The sequence below is a fragment of the Populus nigra genome, chromosome 8 (genome assembly GCF_951802175.1).
Source record: "Populus nigra chromosome 8, ddPopNigr1.1, whole genome shotgun sequence".
NCBI lineage: Eukaryota > Viridiplantae > Streptophyta > Magnoliopsida > Malpighiales > Salicaceae > Populus > Populus nigra.
The window spans coordinates 4009760-4032048 of NC_084859.1; the positions used below are offsets into that span (position 1 = coordinate 4009760).

The 22289-nt window shown below is 33.2% G+C and overlaps 1 pseudogene; it reads left to right on the forward strand.

The window, feature by feature from the left end:
• The first annotated feature begins 5146 nt into the window (after positions 1-5146).
• Positions 5147-9698, forward strand: LOC133701531 (ABC transporter C family member 8-like; annotated as a pseudogene).
• The last annotated feature ends 12591 nt before the right edge of the window (positions 9699-22289 follow it).

Below are 22289 nucleotides of genomic sequence, written 5' to 3' on the forward strand. Positions count from 1 at the left end.
CGATTTTGCAAGGATTAATTTCGAAATGAATAAAGTTACAAGGACCAAGAGGAAAAAAATTGTTAAGAGAGAGGAAAAAAATAGGAGCCAGATTGAAACATTTGAAAACTTTGGGGGTGTCATGGCTTCCTAAAGTAAAGCATGGTCCCACCCTTGGCTAGACGGATTGGAGCACACTCGATTTTGAAGATCTCCTGAACAAAAACTCTATATTTTGAAGCTGCAAGATATTCCTCCTGATGGTCTAAATTAGCCATTGAAATTATAGTTTTGAAACCGATTCGGTTATCAACTCAGTTCGGTGATTGAGTTATGGGTTAGATAGATTGATCTGAATCATCCTAAAAAAAAATTTAATTCATTTTTATATAATTATAATATTTTTTTCTATATTCTTTTTAATTCATTCTTATTATCAATACATTAATTTTTTTTTTAACAAGAAAAACAACCACTCCAAATTCCCTAACCCACCGTTTCGCACGTTTTTTCTTTCTTATTGTTTTTTCTTTTTCAGACATAAACTATCTCGAAACTTTTTAAAAGCACTTCCCTTTCCCTTCCTATGTGTTTTGATGACCATAAGTTTACTTCAGAACACATAACAGTTCTTATCACCGCAAATTCAGATCCTTTTAACAGTAAATACCATCAGCCACCACCAAAGGGACTAAACCATCAAAGTTTTTCTTTTGTTACGGGGAAGAGAAAGAGAAGTAGTGGTGATCATAACAAGACCAAGTGCACTTCTTCTTCAGGTAATGTATCAGTTCTCTTGCTTCTTTAAATGATTTTGGGGTTGTTGAGATAATGGTGGGAGATGAAGGGAGTTTTGAATCTTGATGATTGAATCAAGAACTGCTAATCGATGTCCAATCAAGAACTGCGAGTTCAAAAAAAGGCAAAGAACAAAAAAAAAAAGAGAGTGAAAGAAGGAGATTCGTGAAGAAAAACAAAAGTCTAACCTTATTGAAGGGATCAAGAGTCTTCTGCTCCTCTGCAATTCGCGATTGAAATTGTTTTTCTTTATTAGGTTTTCTCTGTTTGCAATTGCAGGCTTGCAGCAATTCTGCATCAATGCATCGTTCATCTTCGTTGTTTAACCTCTATGCATATAAAAAAAATAGGTCGGGTCTCAGTCGGGTTTACTCGGGTCGACCGAGTCCCGAGTTGACCGGGTTTCGACGGGCCAACTCCTAGGCAGATTTTTGCTTAGACCCGGACCGGTCTCATGCCCAGGTCGCCCCGTCGGGCCGATCCGGGTTTCAAAATTATGATAAAAAACTACCTAACAAAACTGTACTTGTTAGAACTAAAACTAATCTTTATCTTTCTTATTATATATAAGATATTCATCAAAATTATTACCATATAGAGAATTATTAGTGATACTACTAGTATCAATACCAGTATTTTAAATATTACTTAACTCAAAACTCCAATTTGAATCTCCAAATTATCTTCAATATCATGATTCTCCATCTCAGCATCATTAAAAATTTCTTCTTCATCACTTTAATCTCGTTCACCATTTTTTTCTCATGTTGCAGTGTCAACGACACTAAGCAAATTAAAGTTCGATAAACCATCATGTTTTCTCTCTTAGTTATCCAATTATTATCATACGAGAGATCATCTAAAACTTTGCCAAAAGCATTAGCTTGTTTTTTAACTTGGTTTTCATTTAATTTCATATTGCACATTACAAATATCAAGTCATTCATTTTTTTTCTAGTGCAAACAATTTCTTTATTTTGTATGAACCTAAGTAAGCAATTCAAATTTATAACTTATAAAATTCTTATCAAATATAAAAAAATAATAAGATAAAAAAAATCTCACCATCTCAAATGCTCTTGAGTTATGCTTATATCTAGATGAACTACAAGTTAAGCTTAGAACTGGAATTGAAAACCTTTGTACTTAGTTGCTTTAATACTAAATAACTATTTTGCTTCCTTACATGATTCAAGTTGTAAGTTAATTTTGTACATTTCACTTGCATCGAACACCATCCTTTATAAGCATTGATATAATCCAATTTTAATATTTGCATTAACCTTAAAATTGAAATTATAATAATAATGAGGATTCAAATAATAAGTCATTGCATGCAAAGGTATGTGGATTTAAACTTTTAGTTATTTTTATTATTTTCCATGTTTTGGGCCTTATTTGAAATACTTTGAGCCTGAATTTAATTTAGGTTGATATAAGTCCATTAGTTCAATTAGGGTTTAGTTTTTTCTAAGTATAAATAATCTTTTAATCCATTATATATATATATATATATATATATATATATATATATATATATATATATATTGAATACATCATTATTGTCATATCCTGAATTTTTACCCTTTTTTTTCAAAATAAAAAAAAATTCAAAAAATATATTTTTGATGTATTTACGTTATTTTTGGCATTTTTTGCATCTTTTCAAAAAATTCAAAATTTTATTTTTGACGCGTTCGGTTTTTAAGGCGTTCATTTCAAAATTATTGATCAATTTTTCTTATTGAATCGACGTTGACGTTGACGTTGAGGTTAATTTTTACAAAAATATCAAAATACAAAAGGTAAGATACATAAAAAATTTAAAAAAATTTTGGACAAAGGGACCAAAGTGCAAATAAAGAAAATGAGGAACTAAAACAATTTTGGGTTGCTTGGTCACCAAGTTTGCATGGGGGCTAAGCAATTGGGAGGGAAAAAAATAAATTATTTTATCTATAAATAGTGAGGGAATCTACACACATATACACACAAAGAGGAGAGAGGAAAATATAACATATTCATTTATTCATTTCAAATACTATTGAGTGTAGAGAGTAACAACGATTGGTATGGTTTTTAACAGTATTTTATAATGATTTTGAAAGATTTAGAAATTTAATTGTACATCGTTCTCGCTACATTCTATTAATCCTGTTGTCAATAAGTTATTGATTGAAAAAATATACCTCAAAAAATATCAACCTTATTACATGTATAATCGTAAAAACAAACAATACAACGAATAAAGCTGTGTAATGAGGGCACGAATTTTTGTTTTTTTAAAAAATAAAATTAATAAAGAATGCTAGAATAAGGGTCCTTGTATATAAGATGTTGTCCAAAACTTCCAATTTTGTTGTTCTCCTGAAAGAGTAAGCACGGCCGTATGAGATGCTCTAATGTTAAACCTATAAAAAGAGTCTCCTCATCTCCACCTGATTATTCAAGAAAAGTTTCCACTTTCCTAACATTTAGACAAGTGTTTGGCTATAAGGTTGAAAAGTATTTTTGAAAAAAATTTTAAAATTTTTATTTTTTATTTTACTTAAATTAATATATTTTTAATATTTTTAGATCATTTTAATGTACCAATATCAAAAATAATTTTTTTTTAAAAAATATTTTTTTAATATATTTTAAAATAAAAAATACTTTGAAAAATAACTCAAGAATAGTTAACTAGACCACACGAGAAACTATATTAAGCGTTAAAAAAAACTTTCTTATGGAAGCGTTCAAGAAAAGTTTTCCCTTCCAATTTATGACGTCAAAATTATTAAAAAAAACTAGTAGTATTTTATTAATTATTTTTAAAAATCTATTTTAAAGAGAAAGAGATAAAATAAAAATAAAAGAAAAAATAAAATTCATACCTCACAAAAAATTATAAGAATATTTATATCTAAAATTTCTCTTTTCTTTTTTAATTTGTCATTTCTTAAAAGTAAATTTTAAAAAATAATTTATATAATATCACTAATTACTTTTTAAATATCATTAAATCAAATATTTTTTCCAATCAATTTCTGTGGGCCGTAACTCTCGTTTCAGGGCTTTGATCCATCTTTGAAAAGAATTGCTAGATTCTTCTCATAATCTTCTTTCCAATAATACGCATAAAACTTTTATCTTTTACATAGAAAAATAAGAAAAATAGTAAAATAAAATAAACAACGGGTTTCATCAATGTGGCTAGCACCAAGCCAGCGTCAACATCCATGCATTCACTAGTTGCACGTGCTAGCTAGCATGAACACGCATGAAAAAAAAAATACATTTTATTTTATTTTATTTTGTTCTTTTTTTAATTGGAAGGCTATATAAAAGTATAGTTTTATAACTTGACCCGATAAATTGACCTAGAATCTAGCCAACTCGGAGTTGGAACCAGGCCAGGTTGAAAAAAAATAGAGTAAAAAAAACCAAGGATGATCTAGCAACTCGGCTGACCCGACGACCCGACGACCCGATTAAAAACTCAATTGTAACTCGTTGATTTTTATTTTTTTTACTAAAATAATATTATTTTTATTTTAAAAAAAGAACCCCAGTGACCTGTCAAAACTTGAAATTCAGGCCTTGAATCAGGTCAGGTTTAAAAACTATGTCTCAAGTTATTATGATTCTTTTTAAACCTAGGGTTTTTTTATATATATATTTTATATGAAAAATCTCACGGCAAACAAAATCTTAGTAATGCCTTTAATGAATCCTTGTGAGTCTAGAAAGTCCACGACATGCCTGTAAACTATTATTTTCAATTTTGCTTCTACACAGGAAGGCTTTTGGCAAGCCTATAAGCATCTCTCATTTTTATTTTTATTTTATTTTTTATTTTTTTTATTTTTTTATTTTTTTTTCTTCTCCTCTTAACATTAGAGGGCTTGTGGCAAGCCTATCACGTGCTTTTTATTTTATTCATTGCATAATGAGAAACTCATGTCATTTCTACTACAATCACTTTTGTGTGGTAAGTATTAATTTGATTATTTTTACCATGATTCTCTTTGCATAATAAATCCATAATTGACAAAAAAAAAACTCACAAAAACATAGAAAAGATCTTTTTTTATTATTATAGTGATGAAAAATAATAAATATTGATCCTAAATCTTTTAAGCACATGAATAAATTTTAGATAGAGTTCTCTATATACAAATTTTTGCCAAAATTTTTATTAATTTGAGCGGAATTACGCACTCAGTAAATTAACATTAGTGTTATGAAAATAATCTAGAAAAAAAAGGATATGGACAATTTTTAAGAAAGATGGTTACTAAGTGGATGACTCTTAATATGTGGATGAATATATTCATATTAAGATAAATTAAAGATCATTGATAATTTGTCAGGAATATATTCATAATGGTCGCTGCAACTATCTAGTATGGGAAGAAGGCGGCACTCCGCCGGTGTGATCATGAACTACATAGCAGTTGATGCTTATCGAATGGGGGATACATTGTGGTGGTTTCACACGGCATGGAGTCTTGTTTTGCAACTCTTTCATGCCATTGGAATTCTTTTCAAGGTTGTTGCTCTTGGAGCACTGCCTGGTCTCATTCCAATTGCAGTGATCAGCTGCAATCATGGGAGGATAAATTCAAAGAAGTCATCGATTCGCCGAGAGGTGCAGAATATGAATGCTTAGCAAAATCACGAATTAGAGAGTCCTCCACCACAGTTTTGTAATGGATGTCACCAACAATTTCCTCTGCAGTGGTCTTCATTGGATGTGTGGTTACAAGAAGTGCCCCACTCAATGCTGCCACAATTTTCACAGTCTTGGCAACATTGCGCAGCATGTCAGAGCCAATGAGATGGATCCCAGAGGCCCTCTGTGTGCTTATTCAAGTGAATGTGTCGTCGGTCCGTCTCAATTCTTTCCTCCTCGATAATCAGCTCAACAAAGTGGAAATGTAAATTTCAGCAAACAATTCAGACCATACGTTGGAAGACAATGGCATCGAAATACAAGGAGGTAATTATAGCTGGGAACCAGAATTAGGTGTTCTAACATTAAAAGGCATCCACATGGAGCCGAAATGAGGCAGAAAGTTGCAATTTGCGGTCGAGTTGGTTCTGGGAAATCATCACACTCCTACATGCTGTTCTTGGAGAGATCCCGAAGATTTCAGGATCAACGAGTAACAAAGAAGTCTCTATAAACATAATAGTGTACGGATGCGATATAATATCTGTCCTTTTGTTTTTTCCTTGATGCAGGTAAATGTAAATGGAACCATTGCCTATATATCACAAGCTTCTTGGATTCAGAGTGGAACAGTTCGTGATAACATACTATGCGGAAAGCCAATGGATCATAAGAGATTGTGCAAGGACCTTGGTAGTTTCAACCATGGTGATCTTACAGAGATTGGACAAAGAGGGATTAATTTAAGTGGTGGACAGAAACAGAGAATTCAACTTGCTGGAGCAATCTACAATGAAGCTAATATTTACCTTCTTGATGACCCTTTTAGTGCAGTGGGTGCACATACAGCTGAAGTCCTTTTCAATGTAAGAAAACTCTATTGTTCTTATTATTTACAAAATAAGAAGTTTTTTTATTTTTATTTTTGTTATAGTCATTAGTTTCTGAGTCACATTCAGAAGCTTACTTGAACAATGTTAATTACAGGAGTGTGTCTTGGATGCTCTCTAAGATAAAACTGTCATGTTAGTGACTCGTCAAGTTGAATTCCTGACGGTATCTGATAAAATTCTGGTATAAATTAGCAAGAATTAAGGTATGTTTGTTTTGCCAAAATTATTTTTAACGAGAAAGACATTTTTTTTTCTAAAAATGGAGTTATTTTTCATTGTTTAGATGTATTAACGAAAACATTTCTTTTTAAAATAAATTATTTTTCATACATGATTTTTAAATGATGTTATAAAATAAAAAAGAATTGTAATATTTATGATAAAAGTGATGATGGTGATTATAATGGAAACATTAATAATAATTATTATAGTTCGAGTATTTGTTATATTAATAATATTGATGGTAAAAATACTGGTTATAAAATGATAATTGTTGTTACAGTGATAGTGGTGCTAATAATAATAATTATAAAATAATAATTATTTTAATAATAAAATGATGATGGTGATGGTGGTGGCGGCATTGATTATAGTAATGATATTAATTAAAGGGTTATAGTGGAATAACAATAATAGTTATATCGGTAATAAAATAATAATTGTGTTAACGATAAAAGATTATGATAAATAATTTTAAAATGATGATTATATTAATAATAAGACGATAGCGTTTGTTTCACATATATTTTTTTTTGAAAAATATTTTTCACGGAACACATGGAATCTTAGGGTCAACAAGTGTTAGTTTCAAGTATTTTGATGTCTTTTAAAGCCATTTTGACAATTTCACTTCAGGTTATGGAAGGTGGACAGATAATTCAATCAGGAACCTATGAGGAACTGCTAGTTAGCTGCCTTCAAACAACTTGTAAACGCTCATACAAAATACAGTGACAGATCAATGTGTCTCTTCGGACTACGGAAATATAAAGAAAATTGAAACTATAAATTATGATATGTGCCAGACTGAGGAATCTAGTGAGTGGTTCCTCCCTGAAGAAAAGCTTCGACTTCCTAAAATTAGCAATGGCATCTTAGTTGGAGTTTATACAGGAATTTCAATATCTAGTACACCATTTGTATAGCTAAGATCTTTGTTTGCAGCACTTTTAGGATTAAAATCTTCAAAGGCCTTTCTTCTCAGGTATCAATAATTCATTATTCAAAGCTCCCGTGCTCTTCTTCGACTCGACTCCAGGTGGGAGGATATATACTCGGGTAAGTAGACCCTTGCATCTATCACTCTATAAATGACCTGCTAAAATGCTGCTGGTTTCAGTTTGGAAAGCTAGTAAACTGTCCTTAGTAGCCTGCTTTTTCCATGATATATCACAGGTTTCCTCAGACATGAGCACATTGGACTTTGATCTTCCTCTGGGCATTGCATTTCCCGCAGCTTCCACAATTGGTCAACTTGCAATAATAGTGGTGATGGCCTCTGTCACATGGCCAGTCGTCGTTGTTGCCATCCCTGCAATTACAGCTACAATATATGCTCAGGTGAATGAACCCCTTTTCGAGTTGCTAATTTACTTGTGTTATTCCTTCTATACATATATCAAATAACCTGACGACTTTCCTGTATGGTTTTTTCATACTTAGGGTTATTATCCATCTACTTCAAGGGAATTAAAGCACCTATTCTGAACTTGGCATCAGAAACATCACTAGGGGTGGTCACTATTAGAGCTTTTAACATTATGGATATGTTCTTCAAAAAGTATCTTATGCTAATTGACACAGATGCAAGGCTTTTCTTTCATTCTAATGCTGCTATGGAGTGGCTAAAATTACGTGTAGAGACACTTCAGAACCTGATTCTGCTCTCGGCTGTCGTTCTTCTTGTTCTACTACCAGGCAAACGCTTACCAAGTAGCTGAAATACATAAATGTTTTGCTGATTTTACTCTTTAAAGTGTAAAGGGAAAAACTCTATCTACTTCAGTACTCATCACGAAAATTTATCACTGTTGGAAAGGTTCGTGGGATTATCTCTTTCGTACGCGCTTACTTTGAATACCATCCAAGTGATTATGACCCGGTACCACAGCAATACGTCAAACTACGTTGTATCTGTTGAAAGGATCAAGCAATTCATGCATATAACACCAGAATCTCCAGCAACTGTAGAGGACATGAGACCTCCTTCCTCATGGCCACCTCATGGAAGAATAGAGTTGCAGGACCTGAAGGTATGAGCGAAACAAGAAGCAATAAATTTGGCCTTTCACCTTGAATTCATAATTTTTGTTTTAATAGTTTTGTTCTTGGTGATAAGAAGATAAGATATCGTCCGAATGCTCCAATGGTTCTTAAAGGAATCACTTGTGGAAGGCACCGGAGTAGGAGTTGTTGGAAGAACCGGAAGTGGGAAGACTACATTATTAAGTGCTTTGTTCAGGTTGGTAGAGCCGGAAAATGGGAAAATTCTCATAGATGGACTTGACGTAAGCACTACTGAACTGAAGGACTTGAGAACCAAGCTGAGTATTATTCCTCAAGAACCAGCTCTTTTCAAAGGAAGTGTTAGGTCTAACTTGGACCCTCTAGGCATTTACTCTGATAGTGAAAAATGGGAGGTAAGCCAAAAACATTTTTCCACTTTCTTTAATGATTTTGATTAAAAAAATAATAATAATTCCATCTGCATATTATCTTACAAAGACTTTATTCCCACCACATAATTATTGGTTCTACATTTAAAGGCCTTGGAGAAATGCCAGCTTAAAGCTACAATCTGCTACCTTCCTAAGCTTTTGGATTCATCAGGTAATGTAGGGAAAACATGAACTCATCACCTCCATGCAATCCAAATCTTTGTAAATCTCTCAAGTATCAACATTACCAGTCTAAATAGTGTTAGCAGTTAGTGATGAGGGAGAGAATTGGAGCGCTAGGCAGCGACAACTTTTCTGTCTTGGGAGAGTTCTACTTGGAAGGAATAAAATTCTAGTATCAGACGAAGCAACTGCTCCCATTGACACCGCGACGGATGCGATTTTGCAAAGAATTATAAGGCAAGAGTTCTCAGGACGCACTGTGATAACAGTAGCTCACAGAGTTCCTACAGTTGTAGACAGTGTCATGGTCATGGTCCTCTCTTACGGTAATACTCCATCAAGTCCCTCTTTCAGAGGAATCAACATAGATGGTACACAATTGTTACTGGTTTTCTTCAGTATCTGGAAATAGATGCAGATGAAATTGTTAATGTTTAGTTTATGTTTGTAGGGGAGATGGTGGAATATGATGTGCCTTCAAAGCTTATACAGACTGACTCAATCTTTTCCAAACTTGTGGCCGAATACTAGTCCAGTACTAGCGAGAGAGACTCCAAATTTGAGTAGTGTTCTGTATAAAGGAAATGCCACCGAATTTTTTTTGAAAATGAATAAATTTAGTAATTGTGTAGTCATTTTCATCATGATAAGTTCACACCGTGAATTAATATGGTTATATTTACATGCTAGAATATAATTTAAGTGTCGTTACACTTCATGAGAATGTTCGACAATATATATAGAAAAGAATTAAACAATACATATCTAAAACTAACAAAAATCATAAGTGTGTTATCTTTGAACGGGTGATTGAATTTAAGTATATTATAGAGAAGATGGTTCATTCAAAGTTCTTGAACAAATCAACAATAATACATATAAAATAGATCTTTTAGATGAGCATAGTGTTAGTGTTATTTTTAATATCTATTATCTTTTTCTGTTTGATATAAGTGACGATTCATTTGAGGAGAGAGGAAATGATGAGTATCAACAAACATCACCGAATGATCCACTAAATGTGCTAATTAGGTCAATTACAAGGTCAAGGGCCAAAAAAATTAAAAAGACATTCAATGAGCTACTTCAAGATATTTAAGTCAAGTCAAGCATCAAGATTATAAGGGATGATTAGACTTTAATTAATGTAATTCATGCAAAGGAAAGAGTTGGTTCTTGGGCTTGAGCCATTCGGATTAAACTTATTTTTCTCACATACAGTTTTATTTTAATGGACATAGCTTTTGACTTGACTGTTTTATCAAACTGAAATTTTACTAGAAGATTTTGAAGGCCTTTTTTCATATAGGGTTAAGCATTTATAGTAATCAGACATTGGAAAGGCTTTACGATAAAATCTAGAAGTTACTATTTAGGATTTGTAATATTTTCCAAATTGATTTAGGAATTTTTTTCTATTTTATTTAGAATTCTTTTATTATTTTTCCAGCCTTATTTAGGATATTGTACCTAATATAAACAAGGTTATTTATCTTGTATTTAGGTTTGTTAGAGTATTTTGATTTAAAAAATAATATTGTGTGCACAAGGTTACTTACACTTTTGGTTCTTCATTATACTATTTAGAACTTATTAAATACTATTTTTTGTGGTGTTCATTCTTATAATTCCAATTCTTGATTCTATATAATTAACAGGTTGGGGTTTTCACCTAATAACTACGATTCTTTAGTTTAGGTAATCAGTGGGTTGAGTTCTTTTCAATATGATGTTAGCTTTCTTGGGTTGTTTTTAATCTTGATTGTGGGTTCTAAAGTTTTTACCATCCAGGTTCACATCATCAAACCTTTCTTGTAACTTTTAGATAGCACACAATTGTTATTTTAGTTGAGCTAGCATTTAAGGCCTACCATTACATTTGTTATGGGAATATTGGGATGATATCAAAGTAATCTAGGTATACACCATTAAAGAGATGTAAAAAAAATCATCTCTCTCTATTCTATGGCATGGCTTGTTCTTGGGTAGCTAAATTAGACTCGAACTTCCTTTTTCTCACCTTCACACTTCTAACTCTGAATTCAAATCCTCATTATAAGACATTGTTGTGTTCTAGTCTCTTCTTACTCATCTGTCAAAGTCTAAATCATTGGTTTTTATGGTTATTCAATTGTTGAGTCAATTGTTGAAAGTACTTAGGTCGGGGGGGCTGCTATATATATGGAAAGTGCACAACATATTGTGACTCTAAAGAGGCACCATTTTCCTTTATGATTTTTTTATGGTGAAACCAAAGGGTTTTACTTGTACTTGTAGTTTAAACACTACACCATTAAACAATTTTATCGATGGAATAATTCCGTCGATCTAAAGCATGCAATCCGTCGGTGAAATTATTACCGACGGTTTCACCAACGGCCTGTGTCACTCAGTATACTAATCGTCTGTAATTTCCTTTTCCGTCGCTAATTTTATCGGAAATAAAAAAATACCCACCGACGGAACATCGATGGTCTTATATAGCATGCTCGAAAGGGGTTGTGCCTCTATATTTGATTTCTTCTAGATGTTCTTTCCCTTATCAAGATTGTCTATAATGTTTGTGTAACACTCTCAAATTATAATATCATGAAATCTCAAACATTTCTTTAAATGTGTCAAGTATTGAATAGTATGTCTAAGATTATGGGTTTTTTTTTTGAAATTTCGGCTGAGTTTCCTTTGTTTTCTGATGTTATCAAGTTATCGACTAAACTTCATTCAATCACAATACTCAAAACTTCCACTTTGATCCAACCATCTTGGATCATATCCCATCTCATCAAACAATATTTCACATAACTATACTTCATTGTATTTTCTTAACCTTACATCATCAATAAATAACACATTAACTACAAACAATTATAAACTCAAAAGATTCATATTGAACTAATTATTACATTAACATGCATTCATCTTCTACACATGCAAGATTATAATTACTAAATTTTCTTTTTGAATAGTTTAATAATATTAGTTCCTTACTCATACATTTTAAATGTATAAGTACCAAAAGCAAAACATATTCAGGATACATATATTACAATCTACATATAATACAAATTACATATAAAGCAAATATATTACATTCCACAAAATAAACAAATTAAAACACAAAGCCCATATTTAACGCTCTGCATCACCTCGTGAAAAACCTGTATACATAACATTAATAAGAAATAAGAAAGATAACACATTAAAGATAATAAAGCTATTATGTTCACAAGTCTTCAAAATTATATCAAATTATCTTTCATCACCAACTTACTATATATCAACATTAATAACCTATTCATAATTTATTAATCCTATACTTATATGACCTATGTGACCAACACTCATTGCTTAATTTTTAATTTGGTAATTTATAAATTTTACTTCAAACCTGGCTAACCCTCTTAAATAGCCAGCTATCAAACCGGTAATTCCATATGAATTACCCAACATCCGGCTATTCTTCATTAATAGCCAATACAACCGGTAATTCCATATGAATTACCCAATGTCCGGCTATTCTCTATCAATAGCCAATATACCTGGTAATTCCATACAAATTACCTAACATTTGGCTATTCTCTGTTAATAGCCAATACGACCGGTAATTCCATACGAATTACCCAATATCCGACTATTCTTTGTCAATAGCCAATATACCCGGTAATTCCATACCAATTACCCAACATCCGGCTATTCTCTATCAATAGCCAATACAACCGGTAATTCCATACCAACTGGTAATTCCATACTAACCAACCGGTACTTCTATACTAACCGGTAATTCATAACAACTAACTGGTAATTCCATACCAACTGGTAATTCCTACTAACCAACCGGTACTTCTATACCAACTAACTGGTAATTCATACTAACCAACCGGTAATTCTATATTAACTAACCGGTAATTCCATACCAATCGGTGATTCATACCAACTAACTGGTAATTCATACTAACCAACCGGTAATTCTATATTAACTAACCAGTAATTCCATACCAACCGATAATTCATACCAACTAATCGGTAATTCATACTAACCAACCAATAATTCTATATTAACTAATCAGTAATTCCATTATAATACCAACAGTTTCTTCATCTACTTCTTTCATATCAACATGTCATAAACAACTCATAATTAATAATGAAACTTTGAATTTTAAAAGAAAGTGATGAATCACTTACCGTCTGCTCGTGATGGCCCAGCTCCTCCTGCCTAATGCCCTGCTCCCAGTACAACTCCTGAATCAATAAGATTGCACTACATTATTAATCCATTATCATTTCTCCTACGTGCTTAAATTTGAAGCACGTAATATCTTTTATTTAGTTGGGGTTTACACCAAAATTTTCATTCATTTGTCACCTCATTTTCAACATATAGCTTTAATCAATTTTCTTCTTTTAACTCACTTAAAGAATTCTCCCATGAACTTTTCCTACCATTTATTTATTTCTTCTTTTCACATTCTTATGATGTTTCTTCACTTATTTATATTTTGAATACTTCAAATAAGATAAAGAACATCATTTCTCAAACATAAAACAATCAAAACCTCATTCCTATATTTCCTCATCCTTAATTACAAGTTCTTTTCTTCAACATTATTCAATTTCTTTCTTAATTACTACTTAGATTCACTATTTCTATATTATTCTACCTCAATTCCATCATGTTTACTATTTTTCTCAAAATCCCCAAATTCTTATAAGAACTCTAATTTTAAAAAATCAAGATTATGAGAAATTAAATCAAATTTAATTGTCAGTGTTTGATAACTTACTCAAATAAACCCAAAAACACTTCATTCAAGTAAGAATCTAAACTTTTCATGCTTACCAATCTAAGTTCTCCCAACTTTTCTTCTTCTCCTAATGTGGCCAACCCTCCTCACCTTTCTTATATCTTCCTTCACATGATTCTTCCTTAATTTAATGTTCCAAGTCTTTCAATCTTACAAGTTTCAAAGCTCTCTCACTTTTTCTTGTTTTTCTATTAACTTATCATGTTCTTCTCTTATTTTCTTTTTTTTCTTTCCATATTTGTTATTGCCCAGTCGGCAACTCATAACAGAAAAGGGGCTTCCTTGTTTTATTTTTAATGGCAGATTACTACTTTACCCTTAATGAGTCTTTTTGCTTCCATTTGACGGTCCTTATTCTTTGATATCACTACTGAGCTTCATTCATCCTAAAATTTTAACCAGATTTCAATCAATATATTTTAAGGTTCCTCATACATTTCAGCTCAATCTGATGATCGGATTTAAAATTACGTCCAATAACGTAAAACTAGTCAAATTGTGGTTTTTCATCAAATTTCTGAATTTCTCTAAAATTTCTGAAATTGTAACCCAAGCTAAGGAATCATATTAGAAGGCTCCATGCAAATTTTCAGAATTTCTGATAACCCGATCGGGAGTTACAAATTTTTTTCCTTTTGTTTTACATGAAACTAGTCAATTTATAATTTTTCGCCTAGAGGTTTTACAGTTTGCTTAAGAAGGCTTGTAATTCTACTACAAGTTGGGCTATGCCTTTCAACTTTATATCATAATTCTTGGCATCTTTGGCTTATATGTGATAGCGCACGGTATTGGAAGCCAAATGCCATGCTTTGTTTTTTGCATCACTTCTCTTATATGTTAAAAGAGTTCGCCTGATCATGTCAAATTCATCCTCTTAGAAAACTAATTCTCCAAAATTGTCATCCATCTATGTAATCAACCTTGTTTGCTGCTAACATTATTCTTAAAGCATTTCTTTATCTGCTCCAATTCATTTATCTCAATTTGGGTGTTGCGACGTCACAATGACACAAATTAATTACCCTAACTTAAATAAATAAGATAGTACAAAGCAAGCAAGATGTCAATCCCACGAGGAAGATCTAGTTCAGGTCTTTATGTTAAATGATTCAAAGTTGGAAAGGTTTTAGATTATCTAAGCTATACTAGGGTAAACGAAATAAAGTAATCAAACTAAATTAAATAAACCAAAACTTATTAAGAGAAAAACATTGGTCTCAAGTAAACATCCGTTGACAGAAATCAAAACTGATCATTAAAATGATATATCAATTTATATTTTGAATATTTATCTTTTTTAATATTAGTCAGTTAACAAACTCGTAAGATAACTAACCCTGACCATTAAACAACCACAGCATCTGCACTAACAATTTAATTTAGTGGCAGCCTTAAGAACTAGATAGATTGATAAATCTAGACAACATAATTGTTTGCAGTTTATGTTTAGTTTAATTGAATGTTTTTCCTAAGATTAAAAGTATAGATTTGTCATATCACAACTCCGGTTTTGATAGAAAACTTAAAGTCCACTCTAACCATCAAATTAAACAATCATAGGAAATAAGCATAGAAAAACATTCATACTCATCATATAAACTAAAAAGAAAAGATAAAATACATCTCATAATTTTTAAAATTCAAAGGCTTTTGTATCCTTTCAGCCAAGAAAAATAATTTAGCCTTGCATGACTATCAAAAAACTAAGAAAAAAGATGAAAATATAATTCCAGGTGTAGGAAAAAGGTGAGAATTTCATTATTCTTTTTGGCTGCCACCCTCTTTTCCTTTCTCTTTTTCCTTTTATCTAATAAAAAACCCTATTCCCCACACTCCTACTAGTCTGTTTGTATCCTCAAAAAAATAGGAGTCCTTTTCAACGTAGACAATTTATAAGCAGTATAATAACTACTTTCCTATAAAAAAAAGAAAAATAGTCTTGCATAAAATCTTCACGCTTTGACTTTGCACTTAGGGAAGTTAATTTTCCCAAATAAAGAAATTTTTCCATATGAAGAAATAATTTTCATATCAGTTTGGATGCTTGGGAAGTAAGTTGAACTTATTTCTTCACAAAACCTATCTGCTAGCAGAATTTATAAGTTGTCTTAAAAAACTCATATCTCTCTTATATGAGCTCCTTTTCTATTGAAATTTGGTTGTTTGATAGGTTGTTGAGTCAGGAATCCAATAAAATTTAGTTTGTATCAAATGGACTTCTCTAACTCATGATATTCAAGTTGGAATGGTAGAAGGTCAAAACTAGCATAATGCATGACTTGTCTTTGAAGGTTGTGATTTCCATGCTCTTTCTTTTTTTACTTTCCTTATATATATAGAAAGGTATAGATGTTATATTTCTAATTCCATTATAATCACTTTATTTTGACCTCTACAGCTCAAGTTCTATGTAAAACATCGATCAAATGTTAATTTGTCAATATTCGACATAGGTTGGAATATGGTCTGAATTTTATCTTCAAATTACTCTTTTTCGAATCTTACATCTAAAAGTATCTTCAAAACATTAAACAAAGAATATCAAGATATTTTATATATAAAACATGGGCAAAATACTAGGTAAATGTGGATAAAACCATCGAATAATATGGTTGCATCATTTTCCACAACCTTTTCCTTAGTTACGACTGTTACGTGTACCATATCTGTCATCTTACTATCCTACTTCTCTTTTGCCTTTGATAGTAAGTTGAATTTCACATGCAGCTCTTAAAAAGCATGTTGTTATTACTATTATTGGAGTTGAACCAATAGGTTATCCTCTCTCTTTTTTCACGGTAGCTAGGGATGTTCAGAAAATCCTGTGAAGTTCAGGATTTTTATCAAGTCTGCCTTGATGCAAAATGAATTATTAGAAAGTTCATATCCTATGGGAAGGTTCTAGCTATTACATAAGGAGTAAGCTTACTACATGTTCTCAAAAAGGTATATAATTTATTCAGTGATCGCATTTGTGAAAGCAATATAGGGGTTTACAAGGAATGGTTGGGGTATAGTATGACTATCATTACCAAGTCAACACTCAACTAATAGTTGGATAATTGATGCAACCATATTATTCAATAGTTTCACCCACATTTAACTAGTGTTTTGCCTATGTTTTATATATAAAATGCCTTGATATTCTTTGTTTTATGTTTTGAAGGCACTTTTGGATGAAAGATGCAAAAAGGAGTAAATTGGAGATAATTGGCAGATTTGACCTTCAGTCGATGTTTTGTGCAGAGCGTGAGCTCTAGAGGTTGAAATGAAGTGATTCCAGTGGAATTAAAAAGGTAACATCCATACCTTTCTGGACATCTAAGGCAAGAAAATAAAATAAGGAAGAGCATGGAAATCGCAGCCTTCAAAGTCAAATCTCGCAATCTGCCAGTGTTGACCTTTGGCCATTCCAACTTGAATATCTGGAGCTACAGAAGTCCAATTGATGCAAACTCAATTTTGTTGGATTCATGACTCAAAGTTATATAAACGCTCAAAATTGCAGCCAAAAACGATGTCATATGAGGGAGATATGATTTTTCAAAGATGACATCTGAATTCTGCCAGCAAACAGGTTTCGTGAAGAAACGAGTCCAAATGACATTCCGAAGCATTTAAACCGATATCCAAGTTTTTATTTCAGCAATTTAGCTCCTCTAAATCAAAGCTTGAAGATTTCATGCAAGGCTATTTCTCCTTTTTAGGAAAATAGTTATTGAAGTACTTAAATGTAAACAGTCTACTTAATGGAGGACTATTTTGTAAAATAGAGACCTAGGGTTTCCTAGGATATAAAAAGAATGAGAGAAGAGAAGGGGAGCAGCCAGCCAAGGAGAGAAAAACGCCCCCTTCCTCTAAGAAACCCGAAATTATGCATTCTTTCTTCTTTTTGATTAGTTGTTCAACAAACATGCAAGGCTAAACACTTTTTCTTGGTTGCAAGGACACGGAAACCTTCGGATTTCAAGAACTGTGAGATTTATTTTACCTTTTCTTTTCAGTTTATATGATGAATATGTTTGTTCTCCTATGCTTATTTTTCCTATGATTGTTTATTTTAATTGCTAGAGCGGACTCTAAGTTATTATTGTAGACAATCTATTGTTAAGTTTGATATCAAAACCGGAGTTGTGGTATATGAACTTGTGAAGCAACTGAGTTTAATAATTGTGGCGGATCTACGTTATTAATCTTAGGGAGAACATTCAATCAAATCAAACATAGACTGCGGACAGTTATGTTTTCTTGATTAATCAACTTATCTAGTTCTTAAGGCTGCCATTGAATTAAATTACTAGTGCGGACACTGTGGTTGTTTGATGGTTAGGGCTAGTTATACGGCGGATCCGTTAACTAACCAATGTTAAGAAGAGATAAATATTCAGAATATAAATTGATGTTTCGTTTCCATGATCAGTTCTGATTTCTGTAGGTGGATGTGTGCTTGTGACCAAGGTTTGTTCTCTTGATAATTTTCTGATTTTATTAAATTTAGTTTGATAGTTTTCTGTTTTCTTTTGCTTTAGCTTAGATAACGTCCAACCCCCCCCCCGAAATTGCATATCATCTAGCATAAAAATCTGACTTGAATCTTCCTCGTGGGATCGACCCCTTGCTTGCTCTATACTATCTTGTGTGTTGTGTTTGAAGCTAGGGTAATTAATTTGTGCGACCGCGACATCGCAACAAATTTTGGCGCCGTTGCCGGGGAAGTAATTTTAGTTGATTCTTGTGGTATTATTTTTATTTGCTGTGATTGTTATTTCTTTTTCTGAAAAAAAAAACAGAATTTTTGTTTGCTGCGGTACTGTTCATTACGGCAGCGGTACTGTTCAAAACAGATTTTTTGGTGGAATTAGGTATCGGCCATTTGTTTCCTGAAGGGAAACGACGTTCTAAACAGGACTAGTGGTAAGCCACTAGCCCCACCCTATCGAGGCTAAATTCCGCTGTTTTCTAGGGTTTTTAGGCAGTTTTTGTTTTCTACCGTAGGATTTTCGTACAATTTGCATTGTTTTCGATCTCTTGTGTGGTTGGTTTATTTTGAATTTTCTTGATGATTTATGCTAGTAACCCGTTCTACTAATCAAATTCAAGTGCATTTGGATCTCGAAATAGAAAAAACTTTACGCAGGTTACGAAAGGAAGCTCGCCTTAACACCATGGCTGTTGCACGACAACAAACACTCAAGGAGCTTGCTGCTCCTAACGTGGAAAATCAGCCATTGTGCATAAACATCGACAATAATGTAAACTTTGAGCTCAAATCTGGTTTTATACATTTGCTACCAACTTTCAATGGTCTTGCAGGAGAAGATCCTCATACTCATCTCAAGGAATTCCATATGGTGTGCGTTGGCATGAAACCGAATGGAGTTGATGAAGAACAGGTTAAGTTGAAAGCTTTCCCTTTCTCTTTAAAAGGGGCAGCAAAGGTATGGCTTTTCTCCATTCTCCCAGGTTCAATTGGAACGTGGAATGGCATGAAGAAGATCTTCCTTGAGAAGTATTTCCCAGCATCTCGAGTTGCCAACATAAGGAAAGAAATATGTGGGATTCGACAATCTCATGGAGAGACACTTTCCGAGTATTGGGAAAGATTTGAGCAACTGTGCATTCAATGCCCTCATCATCAAATACCCGATCAGCTGCTCATTCAATATTTCTATGAAGGATTGATGCCTACTGACCGTAGTATCATTGATGCTGCAAGTGGAGGGGCATTGGTAGATAAGACACCCGAGGCTGCACGCCAATTGATCTCAAACATGGCAGCCAACTCGAAACAGTTTGGCACTCGTGGAGACTTTGCAAATAAACGAGTAAATGAGATAAGTATTTCTAACCTTGAGAATAAAGTTAATGATCTTACTTCTCTTGTGCGTTCTTTGGCTTGTGGCAATGTACAGCAGGTGAAAGTTTGTAGCATATGCTCCTTACAAGGACATGCTTCAGATATGTGCCCAACAATGCAAGAAGATTACATTGAACAAGCTAATGCAGTTGATGGAGCATTCAATGGACAACCTCAGCGTAAGTATGATCCTTTTTCCCACACGTACAATCCTGGATAAAGAGATCATCCCAACCTACGGTATGGGAACCAGCCTCAACAAGGCAATCAAGGCCGACAATTCCATCCCCATGGATTTCAGCCCCAACAGAATTATCAAGCAAGACAACCCCCTTCATTCACAAACTCCAATGTTATGGGGTCGTCATCCAGTGATGATCTTCGTGAGATGATGAAAACTTTGGCTTCTAACACTGTGACCTTGCAACAAAATGTCATGTCTTTTCAACAGGAAACAAGGTCAAGTATTCACAACTTGGAGAAGCAAATGGGGCAAGTAGCTTCAAGTGTGGGGAAATTGGAAGCACAAATGAATGGAAAATTGCCCTCCCAAGCATTGAATCCAAAAGAGAATGTTAGTGCGATCATGCTGCGAAGTGGGAAAGAACTTGAAGAGAAAAGGTCGAAACAAATTGAGATGGAGGAAGAAGAAGAGATAGAAACTGAATTGAGTACAAAAAAGAAACATCCTTCTCCTTCACAAATTGAAACCACGACCAACACTCTAAAGGTAAGTCCTCAATCAATGACTTCCAGTTTTAAAACAATTCCACCCTTTCCTGTGAGTTCTTCTAGGTCAAAGAAAGAGGACAAAGAAAAAGAGATTTTAGAGGTTTTCAAGAAAGTAGAACTCAACATTCCTTTGCTTGATGCTATCAAGCAAATTCCCAAGTATGCAAAATTCTTGAAGGAGTTGTGTACTACTAAGAGAGCTTTCAAACTGAAAGGTCATGAAACGGTAAGTATGGGTGAAGTTGTATCTGCCGTTGTTCAAAAGAATCTGCCTTTGAAACAAAAAGACCCAGGTGCGTTTACTATCCCATGTGTTATTGGTAATGCTAGTTTTAAAAGAGCTTTATGCGATTTAGGTGCATCCATTAGTGTTATGCCCAAACATGTTTATGATTCTCTTAGTCTTGAGCCTTTGAATAAAACTAGCATTGTAATACAACTTGCGGATCGTAGTTTTGTTTACCCACTTGGTGTGATAGAAGATGTCCTAGTTAAGATTGATAGTTTGGTCATTCCATGCGACTTTTATATTCTTGATATGGAACATGATTCTTGTGATTCATCAAACAGCACTCCTATATTGTTTGGGAGACCATTCTTGAAAACTGCCAATACAAGGATAGATTGTGGTAAGGATACTTTGTCTATGGAAGTAGGAGATGAAAAGATTGAATTTAATTTTCATGATGCAATGAAATATCCTTATAACAATGTTTATTCTATCACATGCTATGACCAAGTTGATAAGTGTGTGCAGCAAGTTTTTGATTTTGATTGTGAGGATGGATTAAGCGTAGCTTTGAGCTATGGCTATGATTTTACCGAGATAGAAGAGATGGAGAGGCACATATGTGTTCCCCAAAACGTGCACGAAACAGCATTGGCTTTGCAATCATTGCAAACTGTTCCCCATGGTAATGTCTTTGTTGATTTAGTACTCTCACATAAAAAGCTTTTGCCATCTATTTTACAGGCACCCGAGTTAGAATTGAAACCTTTGCCCGATAATTTGAAGTATGTATTCATTGGCGACAACAATACACTTCCCGTTATTATAGCATCAGGTTTGACAAATACGCAAGAGGAAAAACTTGTGAAATTGTTATGTGATCACAAGACGGCCATTGGATGGACTTTAGCTGACATCAAGGGCATTAGTCCCTCAATGTGTATGCATCACATACTATTGGAGGACAATGTGAAACCAACAAGGGAAATGCAAAGGAGGTTGAACCCGCCTATGATGGAGGTAGTGAAAGCTGAAATTTTAAAACTGTTAGATGCAGGAGTCATTTATCCCATCACGGACAGTAAATGGGTTGCGCCAATCCATGTGGTGCCTAAAAAGACCGGAATCACGTTGGTGAAAAACAAAAATGATGAGCTCATTCCTACTCGCATCTCGAGTGGATGGAGAATGTGTGTTGATTACAGAAAGCTAAATCTTGCTACACGCAAAGATCATTTTCCATTACCATTCATGGATCAAATGCTTGAACGCCTAGCAGGTAAGTCTTTTTATTGCTTTCTTGATGGATATAGTGGATACAATCAGATTGTTATTAATCCTGAGGATCAAGAAAAGACTACATTTACATGTCCATTTGGTACATATGCATATAGGAGAATGCCCTTTGGTCTCTGTAATGCACCTGCAACTTTTCAAAGATGCATGATGAGTATTTTTTCTGACTACGTTGAAAGAATAATTGAGGTTTTCATGGA